A 23,313-nucleotide genomic window follows, 5' to 3' on the forward strand; every position below is an offset into this window, starting at 1 on the left:
ATAGCCATATTGAGATCAGTTAAATTATTTTCATTTGTAAAGTATTTATAAAAGATCGCTGCATTCATATAATCTGAGTTCTGACCTTTTTCGTATAAATTAGTTATGCCAGCTATGTGAAAAACTAATACGAAAGAGCATTTGTAAAAATAAAAGATGTATTAGAATTTATTGCATTCTTTCATAGCAAAAATATGGCATTGATACTGATATTATAAGAATGGATAAGAGAACGTAACACAGTTAATCACCTCGTGCTACCAGTTGTCGATTATATGCTATGAACTTAGTTGTATCCACTGATAGCTAGGATTATGTGGCAGCATGAGACAAGCAACCATGTAGAATGTTACCTGCTCTTGTCTTTCTTATGCACCGAACTCTGTTAGCAAGAAAATCAATTACATGTCGCCCATCACTTTACCGTGTGCGTAGGAGATTCAGTTGCAGTCTTCACCCAATTAATGATAATGGAAAAGATATCCAGTGATGGGAAGTAAAAAGAAAACAAATATATATGAGAGACTGTGTGTGTGTGTGTGTGTGTGTGTGTGTGTGTGTGTGTGTGTGTGTGTGTGTGTGTGTGTGTGTGTGTGTGTGTGTGTGTGTGTGTGTGTGTGTGTGTGTGTGTGTGTGTGTGTGTGTGTGTGTGTGTGTGTGTGTGTGTGTGTGTGTGTGTGTGTGTGTGTGTGTGTGTGTGTGTGTTGTAAATAAGAGAAAGAAGAATTTTATCTGACTTTTCTAGAACAGAAAAAAGTTTAATCGACCTGATAAGATAAATGAATTTGAATGCTGCGGACATCCAAAAAAGTTCAATGCGTTATCTGAATTATTATTTTTCTAGCAACTCCAGGCGGTAAAAGGTGTAGTTCACGTTTACTGAGAGTGGGTGGATGGTACTAATACAAATGCATGAAACTGTTTGGTTACAACCTTTCGTCAGTAGAATTCCCATATCATGAAGTTCATAATAGCTGGCCAAATACTAAAGAAATGAAAGCATATAGATAACTAATTCATCATATGAATCAACTAAATCATCAAGAAATCTAATAATAACAGCAGCCGATATTTCTTGAGAAGACTGTATTCGCAATAAAAAATAATAACACGTACAGTATTATTGATGATGAATATTAATACGGGAGATAATGACGGAGACAGTGAAATAGATATCGAAACTAGTAGTAAATTTACGGAGCGACTTTATAATAATTATTTGATGGAATATATACAACAACTTCTACTGGAGGGAGGGGGGGTAGGCTCTTGGATTTAATAACATCAACGGAATTAGGGATTGGTTATGTAATTGTTTCGATCCTTTTGTGACAGGGATCACATAATCTTCGAATAGGAATTAAGGCGAAGAATGAAGGGGGGGGGGATTACAAATAGAAAGATTCAAGGGTGGAATTTCAAACAAAAGGATATAAGAGAATTAAGAAGTTTTAAGTGAAGTCATTTTTTAATTGAAGAGACGTTAAAACTAAATATTAGAAAAATCTCAGGGACATCCTGTATAACTTAATCTTACCTATTTCCATAACTGGATTGGATTAACTGGAGGATTGATCAATTTAGTATCTTTCACGCGTTCATTATATAATTTTCATCAGATGTAGGGCTTCATTGCTTAATACGATATGATACGTTTTACCCCTCTAGCTTTGAAGGCCTTCGGTCAGATTTCCGTCTTGGATGTAATAATAGCTTAGAGGTTTGTCTTCTTCTTCTTCATTTTCTGTTTCTTCTTCTGAAGGTGACTTTGAGTCTGCCTGACAAGTATGAAAATTTGTTGGCATCCTTCTCTCTCTCTCTCTCTCCTCTCTCTCTCTCTCTCACTCTTCTCTCTCTCTCTCTCTCTCTCTCTCTCTCTCTCTCTCTCTCACACACACACACACACACACACACACACACACACACACACACACACACACACACACACACACACACACACACACACACACAAAGATTGAAGCCTCATGACCTCTAATGTAGCTCTGTATAGCAGGTAATCTGTTCTCTTCATACCAGATTAAACTTTTCTACCAATGAAACTTTAATGTAATAAGTGACTTTGGTGTATTATTACAAACTCAATAGTTCAGTAGACTAAATCATATGGGTATTCTCCTTTCAATTATGTGTAACGACATACCCTATCATCGTCAACGGATATCAATAGCTGAACATTCAGCAACTCATAATAATTTATTTCAAACTGGACAACTTATATGACATATGTTTGTTCATTTAGTCTAATTTATATTCGAAAGGTGGGACCTCGATATTTTTAATTATATAAGAAACGTAGAAGCCAGAACATAAATAACGCCACCTGTGAGGAATGAACGACTTAAAGAGAGAATTTTAAGTACTTTTTATACTTTGACTGAACTACAAACGAAATCAGCTGAAAATGATATCAAAGATTGTTATTTTTATTTATTTATTTATTCATTCATTTATGAATGAAGCAATGAAAGAATGAAACACATTCTTTAATTTGATCATTTTGATAACTTCTCCCTTATTCTTATCTTTTTGAACCAAATTGGAACATAAAATGCTGACAGCGCTTCTAATTTTATTTTAAACCAGACTTAAAATATAAGTCTGGTTTAAAATAATCCTCATAAAGGCTGCTTTCTTAGCACTTGCAGCCTTTATGAGGATTATTTTAAACCAGACACGATCAAATATTTGTAACAATTTCTGCTTGATCGTAACTGCATAATTCCCAACTCCCTCACACCACCAAACATACACGAGGTGAAACCGGAGATGTTTCTTGACTCTCGCAAGTATGAACGCATCATTTGAAAGAAGACGTTGAACGACTTTAGGCAACGAAGCAAAACAAGCTTGTAGCAAAGATATTTTGCCAAACATTTCTCAATGTGGTAGTAATCCATGAAAGAAACACAAAAGTAATAATGAAACAATTGTGGTAGCCTTCAGTAAATAATAATAATGATAAAAAAAAATAGAAATTTAGTTACGAAAATATTTTAGATTATTCATTTTCTGAAAAAAAGATTAAATGGAGTAAATTCCGCACTTTATCGAATACAAACAGTGTGTATGTATTGTTGTCAAAATAAAACTCAAAACGAATGTCTTGAAGTTTTATTTTGACAACCTCCATATCTAAGTACAGTACAATTTTTATCAAACTTTTCATTCAACTTGATTATCAGATATTTGAAAAGAAAATGTTCAATCACGTTGCAGTCATTAAGCAATTATTTTATATAATCTGAATAGTTTATAATGAACAGTTATGTTAAAATAAATAAATATGCATAAAATATAAGTGTAATTATTTTCTTAGTGTAAATACTCTTCTAAGATTCTTTATTTTAAACATATTTTATAGAATTTCTAATATAACTCTAAAATACCTTCCAGGAGTAATTATAAAGAATATTAATAAAATTATGCCAAGAGAATTAATTTGCATTGTTTTCTATTGAAAACAGATGTGAGCCTCTCCTATTACGATATTTCATCATCATTACATTATATGTTTAATTATTATATATTTATTGAAGAAAGAAATCAGAAGTGGTTACCCTAAAATTCAATAATGGATTAATACAGTGAATTGATACTAAAGGATTCGCAGTCATTTTGTGGATTGAATAAATTCACCATACTAGAATTTAGCTATTGTGAGAATCGAGTGACACAGTACAATCTACTTGATTTGATTATAAAGTGGCTTGGGCTGCAATGTACTGGACTAATTTCAAAAGGTTAACTTTAGTTCCTATGAAATAACTTCTTTTATAAATTTATATGGAAAAGGGTTATGCAACAACTCCGCTCGTCGGATATTAGCACCGCCGGGATCCGGAATAGCAAAACTTGGTACGACCACTTTTTCAACATCCTTCGTACCGATCTTCCGGATCTAGGAATAGATAACAACATCCTCTTCGGCCACCTCTCCAAACATCGAGGCTACACGTCGAGAAAGGACCTGGCGTCGAGGATAGCATACGGCCACCTTCCAGTTAACATCAACATCTGGAGGTTCTTGGATGCACGCCTTCTACGAGTGTCCACTATCCAACAACATCTGGAGGAGGCAAAGCGACGTGCTCCGCATCCCCCTCCTACTGCAGGAAGAAATCATCTACCTACAGTTTCGCCCCACCAGCCACCAACAAGTAGAAGTTACTGGTGTTAAATTGTGAATGAAATTATGTTGTGTAATTTATTTTTTTTCATTCACATTTAACATTGCTTATTATGTATTAATCATGATTTGTATAAAAATTATTTATTATTCCTTAATTTAGGATTACTATTTAAATATTTATTCTAAATTTAACCTACTATTAATTTATTAAGCAATAATATGTGCAGAATTTATAATAACTAAAATATATATATGATGTAACGAAAAGTATTATTATAATTAATTCTATACGTAATGAAAAAGCTGAGTAAATAGCTCAAATATTCTGTTTATTCTTATTTGTGAAAATTTAACGTTATGTAATCACTCATGTAGTAGTAGAGCATTGTATTACATTAGCGAAATGTTTGCGTTCATTTGTTGTCATGGAGACGCCTGAAATAAACAAGTATGAGTCGAATAGAGCGTGGCCTTCGGACTGAAAGGAGAAAAAAAATATAATATAGAAGACTTTTAATTAGAGAGGAGAGAGGAAGCTTTGTGGAGCGGGAAGGAGGATAGGATATAAGCAAAGGAAGTGGAAGAAAATTATAAATTCTCTAGGGCAGAAATTCATGAGAATAGTGTTTAGAAGTGAGCCAAAACGTAGTGAATCATATACTTAGCTGTAAGTGAAATCAGCTGTGTTGTAAAGGAAGATTAATGCCGTAACCGGATAAATAAAGAACTGGACATTCAATGCAAAAATTCTGATTAGTTCCAGTTAGTCTAGGATTACGTCTTAATTCTATGTTGCCCTGAGAAGAATTATATTGAAATTAACTAGTTTGATAAAAGTAAACAAGGAGAATTATCAATGCCTTATTGATGTGCTTTTTTTTAGAGTAGTGAAGCGCGATTAACAGTAGTTCAGTTAAATCTTTGGAGAAATTTTATTAATGTGTTCCGCTAACGTAAATAAGTTAATTCATAAGTGTACTCACAATTAATTGATGTATTGAAGATTGTATCTGGTAAGAGTAGTCATACTTGTTTGTTTGTTCTAACATTAACATATCTTCGAAGTTCAAAGTCCGAAATAAGAGTGTTTGGAATATTGTCTACCTTGATTAGTGCTTCCTGTGAATTTAAACATTAAGTACAGCTGATAGATATGTGGAGACTGATCAAATAAGAAGTTTCGTTTTATTAACTTGAGTTAAGAAAGCTTGTGATTTTGAAGCTGTGAATTGTATGTGAAAGTTTAGAACATTGAATTGGCATGAGTGACTTAGCAAGATGTATTAATTTATTTGTATTGTTTCATTTTAAAGCAGAATTCTTGTATTTGTTATATATATCATATATTAAATGTTTTATTTTGTTAATCTAAATATTGTGTTTGCCTGAATTCCTTTTTATTGCACCGTTCATAAATATTCAAATCTAGCAGGAACCCCAAGTGGAATAGTAAATAATTCGGCCTAAATAAATGAGGAGACTGCTAACTTAATTAAGAATTGATCCTACTATTTTATATAGACTAATCTAAAAATAGGGTGGCGCAGTATAATTATAAATTTCCCTACTTTTGGATCGGTGATCAATTTGTAATTAGTTGTTATATTGATAAGAGTGACTTGAACCAAGATGGCGGATTTAGAACATAACATGAAAATAGAACGTCACGACACTGGTATTCATAATCACTGAGATTGCATACCACATCTGGAAAGTAAGGAAGAAATCTTGTAACCGTGCTAACCCTCCCAGTCTGTTGCAACTCTCTCGAGTCGTTCTCTACAAGTTTTACAGCTCTTTGAGAAGGTTCCTACATCTAGAGAGAGAGAGAGAGGCTTTGGGTGACATCAGATTTAACATCCAGTGGTGTTCACCTCCTATCCTGTGCACTAACAGAAATAACACCATCAAGTTCTGTTTGCTGCTTATTTAACATCTCCATCTGCAGCAGCATCTCCACTTCCAGCCATTCTTCTGGTCTTTACGTCCCCTATGAGGTCTCGTCTGTTGCTTGGTCTCCCACGGGGATAATTCGGAGGAAAAACCCAGGCAGCGGAAACCTACTCGAGGCGGGCTGCCCTGAAGGGGCGGGTCACCTGGGCATCGGTTACCTCCATGATCCTTTCCAGCTCGTAAGATAGACATGTGTTTCGGGTGAACAGTTATCGTCTGATAGCACTGAGCTAACAAGACGAGTATTATGACCTGAGGCCTATTTTTCTTCTTCTTCCCTACTCCTCACCTACCCTTCCCATCCTATTCCCTTTCCTCTCCTCCGTTTTCCTCTCCACCCCAGCACCGTACCCTAATCTCTCTATCACTTCCTTGCCCTTCTTTTTCTTCTCTCGGGGGGCACTCTGACCCCATTTATTTTTAATAGGCCGATGATGGTATCTTCACTTTCTCACCTGAAACCGGTCTGGGTAGTAACTTTCCACCATAATGTATAACATCATACGTCTCCTAGGAGATGTGTTTTACATTATGGGAAATACTAAGAATAGTGATCAGAACTTTATCCACCTTTGCTACGAGTTGCCCTGGTATTGAACCATGTGTTTTAGCTTATGTTACAATCCGCCGAAACTTTTATAGTTTGCTATATTCGGCATGCCTCTTTGATTTGATTTCTATCGTTGAGTTTCTTATTCGGTTTTGAAATAATGTCGGATTTAATATCCCCTTAATTAAGATAATCTAACATACTTTGGAGAAACAGGCCGTTCAGTGGAAAAACGAATGAATGAACATCAATATTATATCGAATACATGAAACCTCAAACGTCTGGTCTGGCACAACATGGTATTGATACTAAACACAATATCCAGTGGGACAGAAATCGTCTTCTCCATAGATGTAAGTTTAAATACGAACTCCTTTTCAGAGAAAGTTGCGAAGCCATTTTACATCGGACAAATCTGAAGCGAAATGATGGTCTCTCTCTCTCTCTCTCTCTCTCTCTCTCTCAAACGTTTCGGAGATTCTGATTTTATATAACCATCAAAGAAATAGTTTTTAAGAATTATTTAATATTTTATTAGTATTAATTTCTAGCACGCGGCAGCAGTTATTAATTGGTAATCCACCGACTCTTTTGTACGTTGTATTCGATTCCTTTGAATTGCTTGTTGTCTACACTGATGATGTACTGTTAATTTCAGTACGAAATATTTGTCCTTTTATTTCATTAAAGTTAATTAATGTGGTTATCATGTAATTTGTTATTTATAGTTATGCCGGTGCTGGGGTGGAGAGGAAAACGGAGGAGAGGAAAGGGAATAGGATGGGAAGGGCAGGTGGGGAGTTATGTACCATTCACCAGATGAAGCAGGTGATGCCGGATTGCTCTAATTTGATGATGATTAATGATTTGCCAATCTTCGTCTTAGCCGACTCAGAGAACTGCCCAAGCCTATGATCACATCTGCTTCCATTTCGTGGTTCCTAACTTAAAACTACATACTACTTTCTAAAATGTGAATGAAAAAATAAAAACATATCTAAAAAAATTCGAAATAATATCTAATACTCAGTGGATTTCGTAAACATAAAGGAACTAGTATCTTATTCGACGATCTCTGTGACGTAATAAACTCATTCCTGGACTGGACAAATTTCACTTCGTATTAGCACTTGTTCTTGATTTCTCAAACGTTTTTAACACCACCAAACGTTATCGCCATTTTTCTAAACGATCAATCCGACCTCCGGTTATTATTCACATCTATCAGCACCGCAGAAGACGCATACTGATATCCATACACAAAGAAGAATCGATAGGCTTAAAACATTTATAAATAGACTTCAACATAATCATTGATTAGCTTATGAATAATTCCATCTTAGAAAATCGTCACAAAACTCTTCTCATAATATTTAGAAGCTCTCAGATGACTACAGATCTCTCACACATATCATTGAAATGTTGTACTTCACACTGCCAAAGAAAACAAACACGTCCTTACTAGCAATCCGGGAATACATTGAGTAGAGTATGTGATGGAACATACATTAATTATATACACAAAAACTGCAGATATTTTAAAATGAAATACTTGCAACACGTAATACATTGGAAAATCATCTATAAATCCTTAGTTGAATCGATATTGAAATATAGCATAGCTTACGGTTATAAACCGCAATATTCAATAAAAAACTAAATTGAACTCATCGTGACAAATAAAGTGACAAATGTTCGATCTACGTTTTATTGTGGAAGGAGTGATTCGTAAAAATCAATTTACTTAAATGGCTAGAAACAGATATTTGCCGAGAATAGATTACAATTTATGTTATTAAATTATATTATCGGTTTTCTAATAACGTCCAATGTGGAAGTAATGAATTGATTTCAACACGATCATAAAATTCCTAATTTTTTTTAAAACATTTAGAAACGCCAGCAAACAAAAATGAGGCTTGACTGTGTGGGGGGGATATTCAATTAATAATTAATAAATCCATTCGCATCGATAGGAAAAGTGGACAGAGAGCGGTCGAATCTTGAAAACAAACTTCTTGCTTCAAGCTAATTTAAACTGCGGTTTAATTTAATATTTTATTCAATCAAATTATTAAATGAAAAAATTATGTCGCATATTTTGAAAGTTCTTATACTTTAGAAATGCGTAATAACAGTTGCAATGTTGTCAGAAGAGAGCGAAGAGGAAAAATATTATGGAGCGTGTTATGGATTATCACTGAAGTTATAAACTCAATGATATCAGATCAACGATACAGTGTGGTTTGCAATAAGTACGGAACCTCTATAGTTGAATATTAAAATATAGTAGTGAAAGATATTAGTAATAACATTGAGGATAGTACTTTAACCAGATAAGCGGAGAATGGATTTCGTCTCTGTTGAGAAACTAATCTGATTTTTAGGAATTTGAAACGTCTCGAAGACGTTCCGTTCTAGAACAGGGTTTCCAGAAATTTTAATCCCTACCGCACCTACTGAATACTATTGTGCAATGCGCAATCGACGATCATGGATGGTATTCGCAATAAAAAAATAATAAAAACTACAGTAATATTAATCAAGGATATTAATACAGGAAATAATGAGATATTATTCACGATAATTGTTTAAAGCAATATGTACGACAACCTTCTTCGAAAGCCTACGAATGAGGGAGATTACAAACAGAAAGCTTCAAAGGTGCTTAATAGGAGATGATAGGTTTTACGCCTCTGGCTTCGAATGCTTTGGGTTAAATTCCCGTCTTTGTTGTAAGAAAGGTTTATGGTTTTTTTCTTCTCCTTCTTCTGAAAGAAACTTTGAGATAACTGGACAAGTATGAAAATTTGTTGGCATCCTTCTCTCTCTCTCTCTCTCTCTCTCTCTCTCTCTCTCTCTCTCTCTCTCACTACACTCACACACACACACATACATGAAAAAAAGGGACTTCTTAACCCTCGTGACCTCTAATGTAGTCGTCTATAATCAGGTTATCTGTAATCTCCTACTGTGCTCTTCACACGAGATTAAATTTTTCTAGCAATGAACCTTGAATGCAATACATGGATTTGTTGTAGTGTTACAGAGTCAATAGTTCAGTATAGTAGATCATTTCCGTATACACATTAAACTTGCACCTAGAAGTCCTCTTTCAATCATTTGTAATGAAATACTCTCTCATCTTCAACGTGCATCAATAGCTGAACATGCAGCAAATCATAATAATTTATTTCAAACTGGACAACTTCTATGACATATTTTTGTTCATTTAGTCTAATTTATATTCGAAAGGTGAGACCTCAATATTTTTAATTATATAAGAAACGTAGAAGTTAGCACATGACCAACGTCACCTGTGAGGAAAGAACGAGTTAAAGGGTGAATTTTAAGTCATTTTTTATACTTTAACTGAAATACAAACGAAATCAGCTGAAACAGATATCAGAGATTCTTATTTTTATTTATTCATTAATTCATTTATTTATGATTGAAGGAATGAAAGAATGAAATACATTCTTTAATTAGATCTTTTTGATGACTTCTCCCTGATTCTTATCTTTCTGAACCAAATTGGAATATAAAACATTAACAGCGCGTAGAAACATATTTGTGGAACCGTTCTTAGCACTTGCAGTCTTTATGAGGATTATTTTAAACCCGAAAAGATCAAATATTTGTAACAGTTTCTGCTTAATCACAACTACTTATTTCCACACCATACATACCACCATTCATGATGTGAAACCGGAGATGCTTTTTAATCCTCGCAAATATAAACGCAACATGGGAAAGAAAACGCTTAACTACTTTAGGCAACAAAGCAGAAAAATCTTGTTGCAAGGATATTTAGCCAAACCTTTTTCAATTTCCTTATCCTTATAAGGACTGGCTTAAAGGGGCGAAGCAAGAATGCTTTTCATCTTCCCCGTTATCTGTAGAGGACAGTGTAGGGATAAGGTGTTATTGAGCTATTAAAGCTCTGATCATGGCAGGAGGGTAACAGCAATAGCCAAGCCTCAGTTAGAACTTCATTGGCCACAGCATTGCCATCCATTACCCTCCAAGGGTATTGGATTGAATGAATCAATCACCGCATCTCACGGTCGATTGATCCTCCCCCCCCCCACCATTGTTCCTTTTTCAATTTGGTAGTAATCCATGAAAGAAAAACAAAAGTTATAATAAAACGATGTGGTAGCCTTCAGTAAATAACAAAAAAAAACAGAAATTTAATGACGAATCTATTTCAGATTAATTAATTTCTCAAAAAATATTAAATGGAGGAAATTCCGTACTTTATCTAATACAAACAGTGAGTCTTAATAGTTGTGAAAATAAAACTTAAAAAGAATGTCTTGAAGTTTTATTTTCACAACCTCTATATCTAATATATTTTCATTCATTTGGTTTAACTTGATTAACAGATATTTGAAAATAAAATGTTCGATGACGTTGAAGACAATAAACATTCATTTTATAAAACCGAATAGTATATTTAAATAAAAATGAACAAGTATGCATAAAATATAAATGTAATTATTTTCTAAATGTAAAATCTTCATTTCGATTACTTATTTTAAAAATATTTTTTAGAAATTCTAAAAAAACTCTAAAATACCTTCCGGAAGTGACTATAAAGAATATTAATAAGAATACGAAAAGTGCGGTGGTTCGTGTCGTTTTCGCTTGTGTGAATAGATGTGAGTGTCTCCAATCACTATTATTACATTATATTATATTATATATATATATTATATATTATATTGCAGAACAAAATCTGAAGTGGTTACCCTAAGAATTCAATAATGGATTAATATAGTGAACTGATACTAAATGATTCGGAAGAATTTTGTGAATTGAGTAAATAGTGAACTGATACTAAATGTTCGGAAGAATTTTGTGAATTGAGTAAATTCACCATACTAGAATTTAGCTGTTGTGAGAGTTGGATGACACAGTACCACTTGATTTGATTATAAAGTGGTTTGGGCTGCAATGTACTGGATTGATTTCCCAAAGATAACTTTAGTTCTTACAAAATAGCTTCATTTATAAATTTATATGGAAAAGGGTATGCGTAAATTCATGTTCCATATAAGAATTCAGAATATAAAGTATATCTATCAAAATTCAGTTAGGATGAATACAACAACATAATTTCCATAAAAAGTCACATAACACACAAAATCAAAGTTGTAGAAAGAACGTTGTGAAGTACCCAATCAAGAAATCAGTGCCGTAATCGATAGATTCAATATCTATGATACGTAACTAGCTTTAAAATTACAATTTCCTTCCTTACGTAAACTGATATTCGGTAAATAAAACAAAACGCTTTTATTTTCCTGTTAGCAATATTTGAACAATTAAATAAAGAAGTTGTTTATAATAATATATATTTTACAATGTTATTTGGATATAAGACTATTAAAAATTGCCGATTGATTATATTCGTCTCCCAAGTATCTACGACCTACCCAAACGTTCACAAAGCTGGATACTTGCTACATCTCAGAGTTTTGTATTGCCTCTCCATCTAGTTAAATATCATTCTAATCTGCATTGAAAGGTCACTAATCAAACTAGCTTATTACATCAAAACCAGTATTGACTTCAAAATGTGAAATTATGGTTTTCTTTGATGTACAAGTGTCCATATACACAAAAATCATTCCATGAAACTCGTGAATTTTTTCTCTCTGAGCCAATTAATTTATATTTACTACTAACGCACTACACTTCTCATGGAACAATAAACTCTACAAGGAAATCGAGGGAACAGCCATAGGCAGTCCTATTTCACCAGCTTTAATGATTACTTTATGGAATTTATGGAACGCCAACTTTTCACTATAATTTTTACTCAACCTTATGCTTCCAATTTTGGAGTATATTTTTGCTTTTTGGTTTCATTATTAAGCAGAATTACATAAATTTATGGACACAATGTTCTCTCTGTTTACGTCCGCGTCAAGTTCAATATTCAACTTGAATCCATCAACAGTCTTCTCTTTCTGAATTTAACAATTCTTACCTCAAGAAGCAGGTTTGAATTTTTATTTACAGAAGACATTCATTTACTTCGAGATGCATCTAATCAGCTTTAGATCATCATCCTTCAGAAGAGACAGGTATTATCAAAATGATGTTTATAGATTTTACCAATTTGTTTTACAGATGTTCTTCTGTTATAAGAATTAAATAAACTAAGAATTACTTTGACATCTAATGAATATAATAAAACCACCATACCATGATATGTGATGATATCAGTGAATATCATCACATAACTCGACTACGATATGATTTAAAAAGACTTTCCATACTTTGCCTTAAAGGGACTGCTGAACAAATAGCGCGTATTCTTTTCAAATACAATACATACACATTCAATCAGCTGGAAAATTATCTTCTTTCTTCCCATCTACCAAGGGTTAATGGACACCTCTATCCTAATCTGATATTTATCAAGTTCCCTTTTCGGACTTTGTTACTCTCGGTAGCTTCGCCATTCTGCTAAGATCACAATCCAAGAACATCACGACTACAACACAATTTTAAAATCTGCAGCTGGCCTTTCTTCCCATGCCATACACACCACATATATAATTCTTTGGAATCAAAGCGAGATTTAATACTACATTACATTATGTAACCTAACATTACGTTTAAATCGATCGTCTATTACTTGAAACTTGCGAAACCCTGCGTCATCCTCTTAATCTTAACTTATCGCGCTGCATGCAGCCTGTGTCAAACGTATTAAAAAAACCTTGCATATTATGCAAGGTTTTTTTAAGCCCCTTTAAGCCAGTCCCCTTCGCCCCTTTAAGCCAGTCCTTATAAGGACTGGCTTAAAGGGGCGAAGCAAGAATGCTTTTCATCTTCCCCGTTATCTGTAGAGGACAGTGTAGAGATAAGGTGTTATTGAGCTATTAAAGCCCTGATCATGGCAGGAGGGTAACAGCAATAGCCGAGCCTCAGTTAGAACTTCATTGGCAACAGCATTGCCACCCATTACCCTCCAAGGGTCGACGCCACCTTGCATATTATGAATTCTACGGACTATTTGTATTCGGCAGATCCATAAAATATTTTACAATTGGGGAATTAAAATTAATCACAGCTTATTTACAATGAATCTAGCAATATACCTCTCTAAAATGAATCGCCACTTTAATGCTCAATGTATATATTTTTTGATTTCTTTCTGATATTTCTTGCATTTTCAGACAAACCAATTTTTTTAAGATGGCATCTTTAGGTATTTCCATTTTTCTCTTGTTTTTTTGCACTCTACTCTATATTTCCAAGTTAAATACGCAAAACTGATTTTTGTGGGTTTTATGGAAAAATAATTTACCTCAAATAAATACCTTAATTGAAGCGTCTGGTGAAAAATTGCATCACAATTAGTAAAAACATTAATAAGAATACTAAATGGGAAACTTAGAAAATGGTTTGCAGAGGACTATACACAAAGTTATAAATTTTTGTGAAAGATAGTTTTGATAGCTAGCTATATAAGAATGTAAAAATACATAAACGTGTACATTGTCGAAATGTTAGAATGTCGAACGTCTAAACTGCAAAAAAGAAGAGAAAGCTGGAAAATCGAGAATGCATCCCACTATGTTGTGGTCGATGATTGAGATGATGCTTTCGTCTGCTATTGTGCTTCAGATTGTTTTTTTTTTTAAGTTGTTTTAGTCGTTCGAGCATCAAAGGTTATTCCAGCACGAGTGAATGATTTTGTCTCATGTGTTTCCGATAGAAAAATCAAAATTAAAATTGACTTACTATAGATTTGCTGTTAAATCTAACAACAAGATCACGCACATCCTTCGTAAAAATAAATTACCCTTTACCAATTACCTTTATTATCTTCCGTTCCAAATATTGGATCAAGTAAAACGAATCTTTATAAGCAATTCAAAGCTACTTTTACATTCAAACCTTAGAGAGATAAATTATATTTGTGCATTGTAAAGTTAATGGAATAGAAACAAAAAGAAATAATTTTCATGTTCTCTGATTGTTTATTTTGCTTACTTCAAACCACTCAGGATCCCTTGATAAATGGTTTTAATAATATCAAAGAGTGAAAAAATAAGTACGGTTTCTTTATTTCGTAAACGACATTTGGCTAAAGAAACGAAAATAACAGAAATGGACCAATTTTGTTTTATAGTCAGCGCTAAAGATATGGTTCATAGGAAATTCAAAGTTTCTTTTTGGACTTCAAATTCAGCCACTTTTATATATTTAGCAAATTTTGAGGCAACACTTTTCACAAATGTAGGTTTTTCTAGATTTCTATGTAAGGTCATTCTGAATTTACATATTCTAAATACATGTATTAATGGGGGAAAAATTAATTCCTTAGTGCAATTTACTTATATAGGATAAATTACAACGGGAGAGAGAAGAGCAATATGAATACCTGGGAAAATAAACCATCTGTAATTTTAAAACCCTCCAAGATGGTGATAATTCTATGGATCTACTGAATAAAAAGGTTACCATAATTAATAAAATACTGGGAAATACAGTGGCCATAAAACAACTTTCCCTGTTTGGAGGCATCTGTAGCTAAAACCAATAAACGGAATGAGATCAAATTTTATATTGAGACATTTGAAGGCTTGAAGAGATGAATTCCGTCGAAAAAAGATTTAGTACCAAAAGTCGCCGGTAGGGGAAATGTTGGCGCTGGCGGAGCCGGAAACAAGCGGATAATTACATTAAAGGCAGATAAAATGGAATAATAACATTTCAACGGTGTAAGCGACAGCCGCGTCACTCATTCTAGCGGGATATGTGGCACGTTACAATGATAATGAGAATAATAATTAAACGAAAACAACAACTTGTGAGAGACACAGAAATTAATGTAGTGATTGAACTCACAGGAAATAATGTTTTATTCATCAGAATAAAATTTGCAATCCTTTTTACCTGCGTTTACTGCAAATATTTGACAGCTTTCGGTTCCACCAGCGCCAAAAGTTCCAATATCGGCGACTTTTGGTACTAAATTTTTTTTTTGCGAAATCCTCATGCCTTCAAAAGTCTCAATATAAAATTTGGTCTCATTCCGTTTATTGGTTTTTACGACTGATGCCTCCAAAGAGGGAAAGTTATTTTATGCTCACCCTGTATGTAACATAACTATTTTTTTCTTCTAAAGAACAGAATGACAAAGTAATTGCTTTCATGAAATTCAAAAAGCTTTAGTCCCTTGAAGTTCCCTTAGAGTGACCCCTAGTAAATCGAAAAACCATAATTCTCTACAATTTCAATAAAGCTCTGAATTTTGGGAATAAAATAGCTGACTAAAACGAAAATAGGGTTTTTTGTTGGACAAATAATAAATATTAATAATTCTAAAGTACCAAATTTCAGTAAAATATTTAGAGATATTTTGTAATATTTAATATAGTGTAATGTATTGTAAAGATATTATAGATTATGAAATATTATATACAGGATGGTCCATAAGTCATGGAAAATTCTGTAGAAAAGGCCCTTTCTTTGTGAAGCCGAACTTGATGTGTTTTTCATAAATAATAAAAAAAGTGGTGATGTAAAAAAGCTTACGCAGTGGCATTGCAACGACGGGCCCTTTCTGCTGCAGTTTTTCGTGCTCATTAACGAAAAGAATTATCATCTCTCTTTCGATATGATAAATGATTGAAGAGAAATATAAAACTTGAAGTAGTTTAGTTCATTTGGTTTACTTGGATGACATAAAAGTTAAGTGCATATTCGAAAGTCGCTAACGTAAATAGTTGTTAAGTTTAGGAAAAAGTAGAATCAGTACCGGAAAAACATTGCTTATTGCCACAAATGATTGAAACGAAAGGGGAGATTATATACAGTATATCTATAATTTCCCCTTTATATATAAATATATACAGTGGTGGCTCGTGGCTTGAAGTCGTGGGGTGCTGAACCTTTCGAAATATACATACACACTGTAAGTACAGTGTATACGTGTTTGAATAAAATATCAAAATTAGTAAAAATTAAAAAAAGTATGAAAAAATATTGTTTATTATCGATAAAATTATACAGTTTAGTATAATTCAGAAGTACTTAAAAATAAAATTCATTATCATAACCCTAATAATGTTCTAAAATAAAAACTATAACAAATTTAATGGTAATGTCCAAATATTTAAAGAGACGGAGTAAACACGATAAGCACTACGAACACTCTACTACTAGCGCAAACTGCATATAAACAACTGTGGAACTGCGCGACGGACAGTGCCGCATTACGCTAATAGCTCGCATCTCACTATGACGTGCATATGCTCGCGCGCGTAGCAAATACTAGCAATATGACACAGTGGTAAACACAGTGCTGCTAACGTCCTTCGCCCTCCTAAATGCTAGAAGATTGATTTTTATTATTTTTATACAAAATAAGAGAATTGTATAGGATTGTCGATGATAAAATTAAATATTACAAGCAAATATAAATAAATTAATAAATATATTTATATTTCGAGAAAAATTAGGGGTGCTGCAGTTTCTCAGTGCGTATGAACGAGCTGCCTCTGTATATATATATATTAATTAACAAAACGAAATCAATTGAAGCTGATATAGAAGATGTGATATCTAAAAGAAAAATTGGAAAAAAAGAAAAAAAAGAACATCAGAAGAATCTCTCTCTCTCTCTCTCTTAATAAATTGCAATACTCTTTTAGATGTCGAAGGATTAATTCTAAAAATTTCTAGCAATTGAATTTTAGAAATTTTTATATAATAATGAGAATCTCCTTGATAAGAGTTAAAAGCTATAATCATTTATTTTTCTCTAAAGTATGAAATAAGTATTATAAAATTATATGTATTGTATTACATATTTTGAATTTTTCTTTAAAATTTAAAATATTATACAATTATTTTCAAAGTTCTGCTATAAGTCCAACACACCTTTTAACAGTAAAAATAAGAAGTATTAATAAGATTTACTCAAAGATGTCGATCGATATCATATCATACCCCCGTGTGGTTGCCGGGATAAGAATAGCACCAATGTAGATAATGTATGTCGTACGAGGCGACTAAAATTGGTACCCTTGGAGGGTAATGCATGGCAATGCTGTAGCCAATGAAATTCTAACTGAGGCTCTGCTATTGCTGTTACCCTCCTGCCATGATCAGAGCTTTAATTTAATAATAGCTCAATAACACCTTCTCCTTACACTGTCCTCTACAGACAACGGGGAATATGAAAAGCAATATTGCTTCGCCCCTTTAAGCCAGTTCTTATAAGTTTTATAAGTCGATATCATTGTTTAATAATGAAAATGATGTTTCTACTTGTTATATCAGTTTTATTCCATCGAAATTGAAAACGTTTGTACGAAGAAAGAAACAGATTTCCGGATGAATTTGGTATATGAAGTATTCAGTCGAGATGTTTTGGTAGTTTGTTATACAGGGATTTGGCAACCCTGGATTTTTTTGTAAGGGATTTTATTTTATAAAACCAAACGTTTGTCGCCAAAAAATCAATAGTTTAGATGAAATTAAAGAACGCATTCAGTTGGCAGGACATATCTTCTGGAATGCTTCAAAATGCGTTTCGCAACACTAAGGCTAGATTTGATATTTGCAAGGACACAGACGGAGCACATGTTCAAAGTTCTCAATAAAGATTTGACTTAGGATTTATAAATCTGTTTTTGTATCATAATTTGGTAATAAACACGACGTTACAACAAACATGCATTCTTGTGTATTCATTATTAGGGTTAGGGTTCTGAAAGGAGGTGAAAATAAAATTATGAAATAATTTAGAAAGTTTTGTATTTATAACACATGATAAACATCACTAAACATTAGTTTTTAAAAATTATTCCCATTTTTCTGAAATAGATAGCTAATTCTGGGACAACCCGTATCAAGCGAATTCAACTAAAATTAAGAATATTACACAGACACTGAGAAAACCTGAACTTGTCAAAAATCAGACTAGAACATGATAACAATTTTACATAAATAATAAATTATACCATAACCACAGTAATTAACTTTAATGAAATAAAAGTACAAATATTTCGTACTAAAATTAATAGTACATCATCAGTGTAGACAACAAGCAGTTCGAAGGAATGGAATACAAAGTACATAAGATTCGGTGGATTACCAATTAAAAACTGTTGCCTCGTGCTGGAAATTAATATTCATAAAATATTATTAAATAATTCTTAAAAATTATTTCTTTGATGGTTACATAAGAAAAGAATCTCCCAAACCTTCGAAAGCGAGAGAAATACAAGCATTTCAAAAGGCATTCATATTTAAACCTGCATCTATGGAGAAGACGAGGTTTATCCCACTAGATATTGTGTTTAGTGTCAATACTATGTTGTGCCAGACAGACTTTTGAGGTTTCGTGTATTCGATATAATACTAATGTACATTAATTCTTTTTTCCACAGAACGACCTGTTTGTCCAAAGTACGAGGGGGTTTCAAACGTTCATACTCGGCAAGATTTTTTTTTCTATATTGGTACATCTGTACTAAGCATCTATGTCAAACTGCAAGTCATTCTATCAAGTAGTTTGTTTAGACAGCTGTCTGAAGTCAAAGTTTTGTCAGTATCCCTTGAAATGGATAAAATTGAGTATCGTGCGGTTACATCCACAAGATATCTGGTAAACGCCAGCTAATGATAGAGGTGCCATTTTGTCTTTTGTAGATGGATACAGGTTAGAAATTTTGTAGATAGGAAAATATTAATTTATTGATATCGGGAGGATGATTACCCTCCGATTTTGCAAAGTTTTTTTTTTAATTCTTTTTACATTCAGGATATTTCAGCTGGAAAAACAAGATTTATAAACACGAAGGTACTTCCATGAGTAGCCCTCTGTCTCCACCGTTGGCAAAGTATTTTATGAGCCATCTAGAAGACACCTTGCTCTCCACCATTCATCTCCAACCCTCTCTTTGTTTTCGTTATGTTGATGATGTCTTTGCTATTTGACCGCATTCTGAAGAGGAACTCACTACATTCCTATAAGAGATCAAAAGCTTTAACCCATGCATTCAGTTCACCATGGAAAAAGAAAAGGCTAGTACTTTACCATTCTTGGACATTCTTCTTACACGCACAGCCTCCGGTAATTTATCGAAAACCTTTACTTGCAGATTCATCCATCAAAAGTCTGCTCCTTACACCTCTCAAAAAATTGGAGTTATCACGTCCTTAATTAATAGAGCACATAAAGTGTGCTCCTCTCCCTCAGGCTTACAACCAGAACGTCTCACTATCAAAAAGTTAACGGAATTTAATGGTCACAATCAAATGTAGCAGATAATTGACTCCAATGTCCAACACTTCAGAACTCTTTAACAGACCGTAGAGTTCCAATCCCTTATATTTCTTGCATCTTGGAACCAATTGGCAGAATTTTGAAGAAGTATCATCTCATTCCCGCATATTTTCCTATCAACAAAATTTCTCACCTGTTGCCATCTACAAAAGACAAACTGGCACTACTATCATTAGCTGGCGTTTACCAGATACCGTGTGAATGTAAACTAACAATTTGGACAAACAGGTCGTTCTGTAGAAAAACGACATCAATATTATATCGAACACATGAAACCTCAAAAGTCTGGTCTGACACTAAACACAATATCCAGTGGCATAAAGCTCCTCTTTTCCATAGATGCAGGTTTATGTGTTTTCAAAGAAAACACATAAACCTGCATTTTGAAAACGAACGTGTTTTCAAAGAAACTTCCCTTTTGCATCGGCCAAATCTGAATCGAAATGACTGTCTCTCTCTCTCTCTCAAAAATTTGGGAGATTCTTATCTTATGTACCAACAAAGAAACAGTTTTTAAGAATTATTTAATAATATTTATTAATATTAATTTCTAGCACGTGGCAACCTTTTTTTAATTGGTAATCCACCGAATCTTATGTACTTTGTATTCCATTCCTTTGAACTGTTTGTAGTCTACACTGATGATGTACTGTTAATTTCACTATGAGATATTTGTACTTTTATTTCATTAAATTTAATTACTCTGGTTATCGTGTAATTTATTATTTACAGTTATGCCAACAGGTACTTTAAAGATTAGAATAATTTTCCTTTTCCTTGTTTCTTCTTCTGAAGGAGACTTTGGGTTAGCTTGACAAGTATGAAAATTTGGTGGCATCCTTCTCTCTCTCTCTCTCTCTCTCTCTCTCTCACACACACACACACACACAAAGAGACTACATCTTCGTGACCTCTAAAGTAGCGGTCAGTAACAGGTTCTCTGCAATCTACTACTGTAATCTTCATACCAGATTAAATTTTTCTAGCAATGAAACTTTAATGCAAGCATGAGTTTGTTGTAGTGTTACAGAGTCAATGGTTATTGATAGTATTCATATGCGTTGATTTTTGACATATCTGACGTGCACCTAGATTTCTTCTTTCAATTATTTGTAACGAAAAACCTTCTGACCTTCAACATGGATCAATAGCGGAAAATATGGCAACTCATAATAATTTATTCCAAACTAGACAACTTATATGACATACTTTTGTTCATTGAGTCTAATTTATATACGAAAGGTGCGACCTTAATATTTTTAATTATATAACAAAAGTAGAAGTGAGCACATGAACAACGTCACCTATGAGAAATGAACGACTTAAAGGGAGAATTTTAAGTAATTTTTATTACTTAAAAGAAAATAGTAATTTTCTTAGACTGAACTACAAAATAAATAAGTTGAAACTGATATCAGAGATTGTTATTTTTATTTATTTTTTCATTCATTCATTCATTTATGAATGAAGCAATGAAAGAATGAAATACATACTTTAGTTTGATCTTTTTGATGAATTCTCCCTGATTCTTCTCTCTCTGAACCAAATTGGAACATAAAATGTTGACAGCGCTTACTGAACATATATTGTGAGCATTCTTATCACTTTCAGTCATTATGAGGATTCTTTTGAACCAGACACGATCACATATTTGTAACAGTTTCTGTTTGATCATAACTGCTTATTTCCCCACTCCCAAAACATCAATAAACATACAAATATGAATGAGGTGAAACCAGAGATGTTTCTTGACCCTCTCAAATATAAACGTACGTGGGAAAGAAGACGTTTAACGACTTTAGGCAACAAAAACAGAAAACTCTTGTGGGAAAGATATTTTGCCAAACCTTTCTCAATTTGATAGTAATCCATGAAAGGAAAACAAAAATAATAAAAAAAAACGATTGTGGTAGCCTTCAATAAATAAAAAAAATTTTTTAAAAATTGGAAAAAAGGAAAGTATTTCAGATTATTTAATTTTTTTTTAAAAACAAAGATTATTTGGAGTAAATTCCGCACTTTATGTAATACAAACAGTGTTTCTTAATAGTTGTGAAAATAAAATTTAAGAAGAATGTCTTGAAGTTTTATTTTGACAACCTCCATATCCAAGTATAGTACATTTTTTTCAAACTTTTCATTCATTTGGTTTAACTTGATTATCAGATAATGGAAAATAAAATGTTCAATGACGTTGAAGTCAATAAGGATTCATTTTATAAATACTGAATAGCATATTTAAACAAAAATAAACAAATATGCATAAAATATAAGTGTGATTATTGTCCAGATGTAAATATTTTTCTTACATTCTTTATTTTGAAAATATTTTTTGTTGAATTTCTAAAATAACCATCACATACCGTTCAGAAGTAATTATAAAGAATATTAATAAAATTCTCAAAGAGCAGCGATTTGTATTGTGTACTGTTTTCGTTTTGAAACAGTTGTGTACGTCTCCGATTACTAGAATACTATATTATATTATATTATATTATATTATATTATATTATATTATATTATATTATATTATATTATATTATATTATATTATATTATATATTATATTATATTATATTATATTATATTATATTATATTATATTATATTATATTATATTATATTATATTATATGCTTCATTAAATTTCAGAACGAAATCTGAAGTGGTTACCCTAAGAATTCAAATTCAATAATGGATTAATATATGAATTCATTCTAAAGGATTCGCAAGAATTTTATAGATTGAGTAAATTCACCATAGTAGAATTCAACTGTTGTGAGAATCGGGATACATAGTACAATCCACTTGATTTGATTATAAAGTGGTTTGGACTGCAATGTACTGGACTGATTTCACAACTTTAGTTCCTACAAAATAACTTCATTCATAAATTTATCATAACCACCAAAATTCAGTTAGAACGAATACAGCAATAAAACAGAACAAAGCAAAATATGGTTGATACATTTTACCCATTTGTTTTTCAGATTCACTTCTGTTATAAGAATTAAATAAAATAAGAATTGCTTTGACATCTGATGGATAAAATAAAAACACCATTCAGAAAATAATCAGGGAATATCATCATATAACTAGACTGTAAACTATAATATTATGTAAAAAGAATTTCCATACCCTGCCTAAAAGGAACTGGTGAACAAATAGCGCGTGTTCTTCGCAAATAGAATACATACACATTCAATCGATCTGCAATTCACACTTCCATCCTAACTTTGTGTTTATCAAGTGCCCTTTTCGGACTTTGTTACTCTCCACTGACTGGCCATTCTGTTAAGATCGGAATCCACGAACATCACAACCATAACAAAATTTTA

Source organism: Typopeltis vanoorti, chromosome 9, assembly GCF_054136105.1.
Source record: "Typopeltis vanoorti isolate ZY-2024b chromosome 9, IOZ_Tvanoo_1.0, whole genome shotgun sequence".
Classification (NCBI taxonomy): domain Eukaryota; kingdom Metazoa; phylum Arthropoda; class Arachnida; order Uropygi; family Thelyphonidae; genus Typopeltis; species Typopeltis vanoorti.